Source organism: Cebus imitator, unplaced genomic scaffold (genome assembly GCF_001604975.1).
Source record: "Cebus imitator isolate Cc_AM_T3 unplaced genomic scaffold, Cebus_imitator-1.0 Scaffold33, whole genome shotgun sequence".
In the NCBI taxonomy this organism is placed as follows: domain Eukaryota; kingdom Metazoa; phylum Chordata; class Mammalia; order Primates; family Cebidae; genus Cebus; species Cebus imitator.
In genome coordinates, this window is record NW_016107348.1 from 123242 (window position 1) to 135814 (window position 12573).

Consider the following 12573-nt stretch of genomic DNA (forward strand, 5'->3'; position numbering starts at 1 on the left):
GCCATTTGCACTCAGTGTGGGGAAGCTAGCCTTCTTCCTGGGCAAAAGAGGCGGGGGATACATTTAGATAGGCAGAACCTCCCTGCAGAAGTCAAGGCAAATTAAAAAGGCAAAAGGAGGAGGGAAGATGCTGCTCACAAACAGAACTTGACCCAGGGGACTGCAACTCTCCAGTCCTGCTGCCTACCTACCTAAGAAAAGCAGAGAAGAAAACGCGAAGACGGGGTGGGAAATGGAGAAAAAAGAAAAAGAAAAAAAAAAAAGAAAGACGGAAAAGACGGAAGGAAGCGAGAAGTGAGAGGCCAGTTCATGTAATCCTGCCAGCGCGGCGCGGCCCGGAGGAGTAGAGACCAGGGCCGGCGCCGAGAGAGTTAAGCTGGCGCACCCGGCTCGGAAGGGGTTAAGGGGGGCCGTCCGGAGCGGGTCCAGTAGAGGCCGCCTACCGGGGCGGGGGCGGGGCCGCGCCGAGCGAGCGCTGGGATTGGCCGCGGGGCAGGCGTTACGCTAGGACGGTACCAACAGCCAGGGGCCGCGGAGGCGGGGGGTGGGTGTGGGACTGCCGCTCAGCGCGGGGAGAGGTGGCCTGGGAATGGCCGGGCCGGGGGTGGGCGGGAGCCGCAGTGGCGGCGGCGGCTGGGGGCGGTGAGCGCGGCGTGGGGCTGCCCCTCCCCGGAGGCGGCGGGGGCGGCCGGGGCCGCGCGGCACCGCACCGCGCGGGCGGCCATGGAGCGAGCCTAGGGCCCGACAGGTGAGTGGCGTGGGGGCGGGGGAGGGCGCGCGACCCCCGCCCCCGGTGCGGCGGGCGGGAAAACGCGGACCGGCACGCGGGCGGGGCGCGGTGCGTGGCGCGCGCCGGGCTGGGGCCGCCTGGGGGCGGGGCGCCTCCCTGAGGGGCCGGGCACCGGTTCCCTGAGTCGTCCCGGAGTGGCCGCGGGTGGGTCTCGGGCGAGGGCCCGAGGCTGCCTGGGAGACCCGCCCGAGCCGCGCATTCCTGCGTGCGGTCGCGGCTGTAGGGACGCGGCCTCGGCAGCCGCCTCCCTGGCCCACCTGAGGCGCGGGCCCTACGTGGGGCTGCCTCAGGCTGTCCGGGGTCCTTCTAGGGACCGTCCCTCGACCCCTTGCGCGGTCCCCAGAGGCGACTGGCCCCAGTGCCCCTCTTGTGTTCCCTCGAGTGCCCGCTGCGGCAGCCCAGGGAGCGCGCCCTCGCGGGGTCTCTGCTGGGCCCGCCTCGTGGGCGAGTGACCTGCAGGCCGGAGGCAGGAGGCGGGGCAACTGTGCCCGGGGCCCTTGGTCTCCTGGGGTCCTGCGCGGGGCGCTCGCAGAAGGGCACAACTTAAGGAATGCTGTGTTAACCCTCAGTGGGCTGCGCTTGAGATTGCATTTCCGGGTGTGACGGCCCCGAGATTAAGAGCTGACCGATAGGTTGCCCTTAATGATGAATGTGAACAGTTGTCGAGCTGCGTCCTTGATTGTGGGTTCGTTCTGATCTGGCTTCTGTTACCTGCCAGTCTCTGGATAGGAAATGAAGGGGTAGAAGGATGGATTGGAGGGAAAGTAGGGAAAACAGGGCTTGGTTAGTCTTTATGGAATTATTAGTCCTTTTAAAGGCCATACCATCATTGGGATGGGAAAGGAGTTTCTAATTTGGGAAAATGAGAGTTGCTTGGTATTGCAACTTGAGTCTAGTGCCAGATATCAGTATCTTCCCCACCCAGCCAGCTTCCCTCTGAAGGTTTTTTCTCACTTGGAAGGGAAGTAGGAATGTGGGGTTTTTTTTTTTAGCTTTCAAATTGTAGGACTTTTTAAATCTATAATCTGGTAAAGTTAAGATTGCCATTTACTGGCCACGCCTATCCTTGCGTTGTAAATTCTTGCACAAATTTCACTGGTGTTGATTTCTAAAAATCGGGTTACAGATTTTAGCTTGTTTATGTATTACAAGCATTACTTGAGTTTATGCAGGACCTTTGAGCTAAGCTTAGAGCACTTCCTCACATAAAATTTATTATCACGACTTGTCTTTGAGAAACTGAGGTACAAGTGGTAAAGATGCTAAATTATTTTCCCAGAGCCATAGCCGATCTCAGGGAGATTGAAAATCAATGTTGTCTATTAATAACTTTTCTAACGTTCGCAAAGATGTTGGACTTTGGCCCCTAGAATGGTACAATGGAATCAGCAGGAGGCCCTTTCCATTGGAAATTGCTTATCAAAGGAGAATAAAAAGGCACACACAAGTATAATAATTCAGGCTCTGAGCCTCACTCATGATAAAGTGCAGTGATAAATATGGATACAGGTAAAAGACCGGTCAAGAAATCTTGGAGTTCACAGCATTTCTTCTCTGGCTGGTGAAAATGTGACACCAATAGGCCCTATTCATTTCTCTAGAACTAGTACGACAATAGCTATGTTTTGGTGAATGAATGGAACCTAGAAAACACATGCCCTGCTTTTGGTTTTGGTTCTTAAGATTAGAGAACAAACACATCACTGTTTCTATCATCTTTATTTTTATAATCCTTTATGTCATAGAATTATGTTAAATTGGTAATTCCTTTTTAGTTTATTCTCTTGATTTCCATTTGTAGATTCCAACCCTTTCACACAGCATTCAAGTTTCTGCTTTTTATCTCTGCTGAATTTTAAATTCCTAAATGAGATTTTCTGTTTCTTTACCTTCAGGGCAGACTTCAGCTTCCTACACTTTGTGTTACTGTCATTTCATTGGTGTAAAACCCTAAAGCCAGATACTTCAGCTCTTGAATTGATAACTTTTTAAAAGAGGTTGTCTCTTGATTGCCGCAATCTCATAACAGAAGCAGGAGGCTGTTCTTTGTATTCTGTGGTCACAGTTGCAAACCATTAAAAGGAAACAGCAGGGCAGGGGGCTCACACCTGTATTCGCAGCCCTTTGGGAGGCCAAAGTGGGCAGATCATGAGGTCAAGAGATTGAGACCATCCTGGCCAACATGATGAAACCCCATCTCTACTAAAAATACAAAAATTAGCTGTGCTTGGTGGCGTGCACCTGTAGTTCCAGCTACACAGGAAGCTGAGGCAGGAGAATCCCTTGAACTCGGGAGGTGGAGGTTGCAGTGAGCTGAGATCACACCACTGCACTCCACCCTAGTTACAGAGTGAGTCCATCTCAAAGAAAAAAAAAGACAGGCTTCTGGATCTGAATGTCTGGTCCTTCTGGGACTAAGTGCCATGTGGTTTTATGGATTGGGTTGGGGAGCACAGTTATAATGAGGCCCTACAGTTTGTTGTAATCCTTATGATAATCTGTGTACTTTTCTCTCTGCACCTAACAGTGCCTGTTTGTAGAAGGTGTACAAGAAATATTTATCAGTGTCAGTTGGATGAATACATGGAAAACAGTATGAGGGAAGGGGAAATATTCTGTATTACCAAATTGTTTAGTCCCTCTTTTTGTCAAAAGAAAAAAAAAGCCTAGAAAACGTTTTTCAGATTACTGTTCAAAATGTGCTATTGAGGTGTATTTGCTTCTGTGATTGTATGGTGTTCTAAGCTACCTGCAGCCTGGGAGTAGCCTGTGCAGGTTGCAGTCAGGTGGAGCTTCACAAACTTGCTCCTGCAGCCTGCTCTGGCTAGGCTAATTGGGCAGCTGGATTGATAGCCAGTGTTTTTGCATAGAAGAACCTAGAGCTCTTGTTAATGGCCATGCCAATAGAACTGACCCTGAATGCCCTTGTCCCTTATTTTGCAGGAGGAAGAGGGGAGTTATCCCTTCTTAGAATATTTCTCCAGCAGTTCCTTTTTCTTTTTTTTTTTTTTTTGAGACGGAGTTTGGCTCTTGTTACCCAGGCTGGAGTGCAATGGCGCAATCTCGGCTCACCGCAACCTCCACCTCCTGGGTTCAAGCAATTCCCCTGCCTCAGCCTCCTGAGTAGCTGGGATTACAGGCACGCGCCATCATGCCCAGCTGATTTTTTGTATTTTTAGTAGAGACAGGGTTTCACCGTGTTGACCAGGATGATCTCGATCTCTTGACCTCGTGATCCACCCGCCTCGGCCTCCCAAAGTGCTGGGATTACAGGCGTGAGCCACCGCGCCTGGCCTCAGTTCCTTTTTCTACCCCTACATGTATCTTCCTGTTTTCCTTTCTTCAGCTGCCTGTGTAACCCTAAGTACTAATGAATTCATTAACATGGGCCTGGGCTGCAGAACAGGAGCTTACTTTGCTATTGAAACCAGCTTCTGACTCTTTTTTTTTTTTTAGAAATGGGGTTTCACCATGTTGGTCAGGCTGGTCTCAAACTCCTGACCTCAGGTGATCCACCCGCCTCGGCCTCCCAAAGTGCTGGGATTACAGGCGTAAGCCACCATGCCCGGCCCTACTTCTGACTAACTTATAATGTTAACATGACTGTTTGAACTGCCTAGAAGAGAACATAATGCAGAGATCTCACTTCTGATTTGGTCTTTCTTACCAAAAACAAAAGAAAAAATGCCTATCTCTGGACGTAAAGAATCTAGGATGTGCATCTGTCATCCCAGTATGAGATAAGAAAAATGTAAGCTGATGCAGAAAAGACCTTGAGCTTTGGTGTGTTTTTAAGGTCTATACTTTCTGACAAGATAACCCGATTTAGAGAAGAGCGTGCCAACTTGGGCATATTATAAAGGCTGGCCAAGGAATATGAAATTACGAACGTGTATAGAGGACAGAACTAAGTCCGGAGGGAGGCAGTGAAGTCTATCATTCCCTGCTCTCAAATGTTAACTTTCTGCTTAATATACTAGCAATGCCTCATTTACCTAATGTTATTGGGAAATAAGGTATTATATGTGAACATTTTATTTGAGCTATACCTTTTGTGGGAAATTTTTTACAGTGTATTATATGCTTTGGTTATGATTACTAGCGTACTGGCAGTAATTGAGTGAGGCTTTGAGATGATTGAAAAATGTAGGTTGCTGTCCTCTCTGCTTTTTGAATTATTGACTTTATTTGAGTCAGATTCAGTAGTCAGTCTGTGTCTTCTTTCAGTGGTGGAAAGCTGCCCTTTTGCTACTGTTAGTATCCCTGCTGCCCTCTTTTAAATTTGGGGCTTCTTATCTGTGGAGTAGGAGCTTCCTGACATTGAATGTAAAACAGCTAAATAGGCTTTGTTACGTTCTACCTGCTCTTCTCTGAGTATTGGGGTATGAACTTTGTAACACTGTTTTTGCTGCCCAGAGACCTTTTTGTCTGTTTCTTATCATTGATGTAGATAGTGAACTTGTGCTCTGTATAGGTGCATTTATGTTCCTGTAGTTCTTTCTGTAGAAAAAAAACAAAATAATACGGAAGTACTTACTAGTGTTGGTTCGTTTCAAAAAGCACTGCCAATAATACTTGAAGATCTGATTTCAGCCCTGTCTTGTATCATCCTTGGGCAGTGTCTTAGACAACAATCTCCTTTCTTCCTTTTAGCATTTCCAGGTTGTCTTTACTCCCAGTCCCAGCCAGTACTGGGAACCAGGTTGGCAATAGTGGTGGCCTTGAAAGGTGGAAGCAGGATATACAGAAGGTGGCAATTTTAACTTGAGTGTATATAATTGGTATACATATTCGATATTTCTGCATCCTTTATATACTGTATATTTGAATTCATTATAGGACTTATTTTCCTATGTCTCTGGAAGAAGCAATCTTTAAACCAGAGAGTTGCCAGTTTAGAAGATACTCTTACAACCCTAAAGATCTTTCTCCCTTGCCTTTTTCTCCTTTTACTCCACAAACATTTATCAGATACCGCTTATATGCCCTGCACTGTGCCAAGTTTCTTGGAAGTACAAAGTGTGAGTAAAACCTATCCCATCCTCAAAAACTCACAATATCTTAGAAGAGACAGGTGTGCCAAAAAAAAAAAAAAAAAAGTGTGTGTGTGTGTGTTCATATTACACAGAGGGATCATGCCTGGAGCCACCTAACCATCATTTCAGCACAGACCTGTTTGAGGTTCTACTGTTTCTGAAAGTGATCGCCTGTGTGGGCCGCCAGCTTGACGTACCATAGAACACAAGGCTAAAAATGCGAGGTCTATTGTTGTATAAAGTTTATGTGGTTTCCTAAGAGCTGTAGTGAATTGAACACTAAAGATGAAAAGCATATGAAAAGTTGAAGGAAAGTGTTATATTATTTGCAATTCCATATTTCAATACTATACAGAAATTAGATTCTGTAATCTAGCCTTAAGTGGTGGTTCTATACTGACAATTGATCTGTGAAATACCTGGAACTTGGGAAGCTTCATTGTACCTGGCTCATTTAAAGTAAAATGCAAATTGTTACTCATTTCCACATAGTGTCAAGATCACTGTGTGTGTTGGTTTTTTAGAACAAAGCTCACCAGCAGTATAAGCTAAAATTTTTTTCTTTTTCTTTTTTTTTTTGAGACGGAGTTTCGCTCTTGTTATCCAGGCTGGAGTGCAATGGCGCGATCTCGGCTCACCGCAACCTCGCCTCCTGGGTTCAGGCAATTCTCCTGCCTCAGCCTCCTGAGTAGCTGGGATTACAGGCACGCACCACCATGCCCAGCTAATTTTTTGTATTTTTAGTAGAGACGGGGTTTCACCATGTTGACCAGGATGGTCTCGATCTCTTGACCTCGTGATCCACCCGCCTCGGCCTCCCAAAGTGCTGGGATTACAGGCTTGAGCCACCGCGCCCGGCTCTTTTTCTTTTTCAAGGAAGAGCGTTGCCCTAAATCAAGGGTTAAATGGGACAGGTTGCAGGGATTGAATTTTTTTCAGTTCACTTATTGAAATTATTCAGTTATTGCCTATTTCATTTTTACTTTCACATCCAGCAAGAAAGGCTACCTTAATGCTTCATTAATGCCTGGTGATGGTTTTAGTTGCCTTCCTTCAGGGCGAACTTGCTGCAGAATTTCACGTAAGGGATTCTGAGTTTACAGATGTAAATAAATGTTTAAGTGGAAGTGAAAACAGTAAGGAAAACCTGACACTTGGACCAATTTGGATTATGCGAGAATTACATTTTCTATACCTGTACTTTTAAGTTACTCTTAAGGCTTATCTTTAGGGCTTTAGCACCTGAAAAGCTGTCATCTTTAAAACACAGAACTGATTATCCAAACTGAAACAGTTGTGAAAGGCATTCTATTTTAGCCTTTTTTGTGAGGTAAGATAAGTTCATGGTTCCCATCTGTTTCAGTTACTTTGAATATGGTAGAATTGAACTTTGTAGAGAAGAGAAACAGGTTGATCAAATTAGTGGCAACTTCCCAGTCTTCTGCTACACATGACACTCACTTTGAAGATATCTATTTGCATAGTCTTATCTACCTCTCAAATTTAGGAAAGGATTTGGTTCAGAAATACAAGGCTACTAATTACTACTAAACTCTTAGTGATACAATGTGTGTATTTGGCTCCTGATTATGTAACTGAGAAGGCAACATTATGGTATATTGAATCCAGTGAGGATTTTCTTTGTCATTTTTCTCCTCTCAGGAGGTTATCTTTGGATTTTTGATATAGTGATAATGACTAGCAGGTGATTACTGTGGGTCATCCAGGCACTAATCTTAGCACAATACATGTAGAGATCTCATTCTTTTTTTTTTTTTTTTTTTGAGACAGGATATCACTCTGTTGCCCAGGCTGGAGTGCAGTGGTGTGATCTTGGCTCACTGCAGCCTCCACCTCCCGGGGTCAAGCCATTCTCCCACCTCACTCTCCTGAATAGCTGGCTCATTCATTTTTAATGACCCTCTAAGTTAGGTAATAGTATTCCTGTTTCATTAAAATATGCAGAATCCAAGACCCAGAGAGATCAGAAGTTAAATCTCTTTCCCAAGACCCACATTAGGTGATAAAGGAAGCATCCAGGCCCAAGCATTCTGAACCCAGAAGACACACTTTTAACCCCTCTGCTACAGAGATCTTATATTTAAAATAAGAAGGTGAATTGAGAAACTATTTATTAAATGGAGAATTAGCAAAGAAAGGAAGAAACATATATATAGATACTGATTAATGCTATGACTTGGTATTAGTTTTTATTTTTAGTTGAAGACCCTCATGTGAAGATGAAAGGAAGAATAGCATGCTGTTGTGTCAGGCAGCAGGCAGCAAAGCAGGAGTGGGCTGGTTTTCCAGGGGTACTCAGCATTTACTGAGATAATAAACACTTAATGCTATTTAATATTGGAGGTTTTGCCTCTCTGGAGGTCTTGACTGTCATACTATATTAAAAGCTTTCTAAAGGCTCTTAATTTTACTTATCACTGCCACTACTCATCAGGAGAGACTACATTTATTTCCAGGGAACAGGGGATGTAAACTCATGACAGCTAATAATAACATGCACAATGCCCTGTTGTCACTGCTAGTTAAAAATCAAAAGGGCAGTATACAAGACTTAGCCCACGGTAAAAGTGTGTATGTGTCTAACTTTTTTGATGCTAAAGGATGTGATTTTTTGCTATTTATGTTTTGGCTGCAGTACAAAAGTTAGGCTTTATAAACTGGACATGTGTCGATGTGTGAATGTGTGAGGTTAGCCTTGATTGCTCTGCATAAGTCTAAGTGGGGCTCTGAAGTTTGCAAGTGGATTTTAGTAAATGATCCAGTTGAGAATCTGTTTCTTCTTGTGGTACCTTTAAGAGACCTTGTTAATTCTGTATCTTTCTAAATATATACAATGAAGACAGAAAAAAATAAATATAACTTTCATAATTAGCATATTGCTCCATAGAAGCCATTAATAATCATTTACAGATATGACCTAACAATTTATCAGTTCAACTTTTATTTGTACTTAATGGTTAGTTTAATGATTATCCCCTCCCTGAGAGAATTGGTTTTAGTCACACAGTTTATTTCCCTACATCTCCTCCCCGGTATTTTTAGCATCCCCAAAAGGAGTTGGTAGGGGCAGAACAGATAGGAGAATGTTGGGTTTTACAAACTACCTCAAAATAACAGTAGCTTAAGACAGTGATTTATTGTTTCTAATAATTATGTAGGTCATCTGGTCTCACATGTTCCTGCCCACATGGTATAGGCTGGGGTCACAACAGTGACTATATTCTACTGGACCGCAGCTGGGACTGGAATGCCCTTGAAAGTGTCATGTCCATGTCTGGCACTTCAGCTGGGGTGACCAGAATAGCAAAGGGTTGGCTGGACCTCTCCCTCCATATAGATCACTTGCCATTTGGTAGTCTAGACTGAGCTTCTTTACATGTTAGCTAGATCCCCAAAAAAGTGAAAGTGGAAGCTGCCAGGCCTCTGAAGGCATAGGCCCAGAACTGGCACACAGTCACTTCCACAGCATTCTATTGTCAAAGCAAGTTTCAAAGCCAGCCCAGATTCAGGCGGAGGAAAAACAGACTCCACCTCTCTTTCTCTCTCTCTCTCTCTTTCTCTCTTTTTTTTTTTTTTTAATAATAGAGACAGGGTCTTGCTATGTTACCCAGGCTGGTCTTGAATATCTGGGCTCAGGAGATCATTCTGCCTCAGCCCCCCAAAGTGCTAGGATTATAGGTGTGAACCACCGTGTTTGGCCCTGACTCCACCTCTTGATAGGAGAAATTGTTAGTGTCTGTCTTTGGAGACAATCAACAAGAAAACTCAGATTCAAGTCTTACCTCCTATACTCACCAAACCTTCAGAATTTTACTGAAACCAACGATTACCAAAGAATTTTGTAAAGGGTTCTTTGTAGTTCATACTCAGGATCAAGGGCAGAGACATTGTGTGCATAAATATAATTCTATACTAGTTAAGAAATCCCACCCCATTGCCTCAGATCTCCTTTGTTACTAGTCCTCTGCATGAAACATTCGTACTGAGCATTTGCCTTGTGGTACTTTACGTTTACAAGGCATGTTACATTCTGCTTCAGTCATAAGAACCTAATTTGACCATTAAATTAGAAACACAATAAGTGAAACTTACAGTTACTTTTACCACAACTTTCACTTTTGGTTGCTATGAGCAGAGTTTGGTATTTTTTCTCTATGACCTCAGAAGTAGTAGTCTGAGGCTGTCACTTAATCAGAGGGCAATTCAAGGGGACACTTCTAATAAGGCTTGGAATCTCATTGGTGGCTTGCAGGACTCTCTAGTAAGGTAGTAAGTGTTAAGGCCAGGTGTTCTCCTGTTCCTCAGCAGCCACAAACACTGAGATTTATCACATGATTTGTAGACCCCCATGACAACATGCTTTTCTGTATATATTCTTCCACCATCAGCAGATTTTTTTTTTTTTAAGTACAATTTCCATTTCATTTTTCTGCAGAGAATAGTCTATCTTCAGTCTTTAAGGACTCAGCTTCTTTCACAGGCTTTGGTGGGGGTCATGGGGCAGCACCCGCAGGTCTAAATCGGGGTAGGGGTGTTCGGTCCTTGAGGGCTTCATGAGATTGATTCCTGGCTACTTTGCTGTAAATTGCACAACTCACACAATAACGTAGCTTCACCTACAGCTTAGGAAGCACATAGGCATCGAAGGGACGCTCACTTCAGAAATGTCGCTGACTGCTGTGGCCTCCACTATGTTTCAAATGAGGAATTGCTTAATGGCCTTGTCCTTGGGCGCTCATCGGGCACAGTTCCTGCAGCGAATAGCTGTGGCTGTGGCCCTTTTGTCATGACCTTTGTTCCTTCTTTTCTTTGTCATCTTGGGGGCACAGACCAGAGAAGAGATTCTTGAAAGAAGACTTCACATTAAGACCTCACTTTTTTTCCGTGGAATCTATATCCGTTCTCTCAAAACAACTTCGTAGTCTTAAGTTTGTCTTTAGACAGTATTTATAAAATGAGTAGGATGAGAGAGAGACAGAGAGAGAAAAAGAGAGAGAGAGTGAGGTGAGTGTGTGTGTGTGTGTGTGTGTGTGTGTGTAGAATGAAAGTGAATTAGCTGGTGGGGCATGGTGGCTCATGCCTCTAAGCCCAGCACTTTGGGAGGCCAAGGTGGGCAGATCACTTGAGTCAGGAATTTGAGACTAACCTGGCCAACATGGCAAAATCCCATCTCTACTAAATACAAAAATTAGGCAGGGGGTGGTGGTTCACACCTGTAATTCCAGCATTTTGGGAGGCCAGGGCAGGCAGATCACCTGAGGTCAGGAGTTTGAGACCAGCCTGACCAACATGGAGAAATCCCATCTCTACTAAAAATACAAAATTAGCCGGGGCTGGTGGCATATGCCTGTAATCCCAGTTACTCAGGAGGCTGAGGCAGGAAAATCACTTGAACCCAGGAGGTGGAGGTTATCTCAGAGAGCTGAGATAGCACCACTGCACTCCAGCCTGGGTGACAGAACGAGACTCTGTCTCAAAATAAAAAAAGAAAGTAAATAAGTAAATTAGCCTTTGTAGCAAGTGCCATGTAGCTAATGGAGCTAAGGGTGAAACCAGAGTTCAGTAGGAAAATTCCTTATAAAGGTCTACTTTCCAGAACTCCAGGCTGGGAGTTTATGCCAGCTTTCCATGTGAAAACTATTTACAGATATGCCATTTGTACTGCCTTTTTTATATTTAAAACGTTTTTTAAAGTTATGTTATTACCTTGAGCTTATTTGCTCTTTGAAGTAGTTTCTGTTCTGCATAACAGAAACATTAAAATAAATGACCATGTATAACTGGACATTGTTGCACTGTTTGAAGCATTTATAGGAGGAGCTGAGGATGTGAAATAGAGCAGGCACACTCTTCTGGGAATGTTAGTGAGGTTTTCGTGAATAGTTTGGAATATACCCAGTGAATTTGCTTTTATTTCCTTAGTGTCTGAAATGGGGAATCTTTGGAAAAATCCAGTTTGCAGAATATAGTATGCTCCTTATTCCAAATAAAATAGGAAGAGCATATGGCATGGAAACCCTGTCTTGGATACTTTCTTCTCTCTCACACATAAAGGAGTGAAGGGGATCATTCTAAGGAGCCAAGATTCTGAAAGGATAATTAAGAACCATATACAATAAGCTATTATACAAGGCAGAATATAGTTAAGTACCGGCCAAAAGGAGGGAGAAGTTACTTTAAGAGTGTGAGGAGGGACCAAAAATTGCCTTAGAGATGGGCCTTGGGGATGAGCCATGAAAGAAGACTTAGACTTTATTGGGAGGAGATTGGAAGAAAAGGTAAGAGAAAGAGAAATTTTGAGAGACTACTGTGTAAGGAATGACAGAAGCAAAGGGCACCTGCACATCAGGAGGAGGACCATGGCATGTTCAGTTGATTCATTGTGGCTAAAGCTGAGAAGAGGAACAATGGGAGTAATGTCTAGCTTGGAAGCCATTTAGGATACCGCTTTAATGCCTTGCCAAGGAATCTACAATCAAAAGTGGTTGAGTGATTCGAAAAATGATTTTGGCTGCATTATCTAGGCTGGATTGGAGAACCTGGAGGCCCAGGCATCAGTTCTTTCTGTGGTCCCAAAGAAGATGATGAGCACTGAAGTTGGTGGCTGTGGAAATGAAAGACAGTTGTAAAGAACAATGACAAATTGCAGTCTTACTGGTTCTACCGGGATGTGGTGACTGTAATCACAAACATGAAAACTTGTTTAGTTTTTTTTTTTTTTTTTTT

At 44.1% G+C, this 12573-nt stretch overlaps 1 protein-coding gene across 2 annotated transcripts in view; it reads left to right on the forward strand.

The window, feature by feature from the left end:
• The first annotated feature begins 457 nt into the window (after positions 1-457).
• The window catches only part of FAM20B (FAM20B glycosaminoglycan xylosylkinase), a 50889-nt gene continuing 38773 nt past the window's right edge, over positions 458-12573 (forward strand). Inside the window, exon 1 of one of the 2 annotated variants that reach the window (XM_037737048.1) lies at positions 458-512. The gene's annotated coding sequence lies outside the window, so the exon portion shown is untranslated. Of the gene's footprint in view, positions 513-546; positions 749-12573 lie in introns of those variants that run through there. The other variant, XM_017524420.2, reaches the window with a different exon arrangement.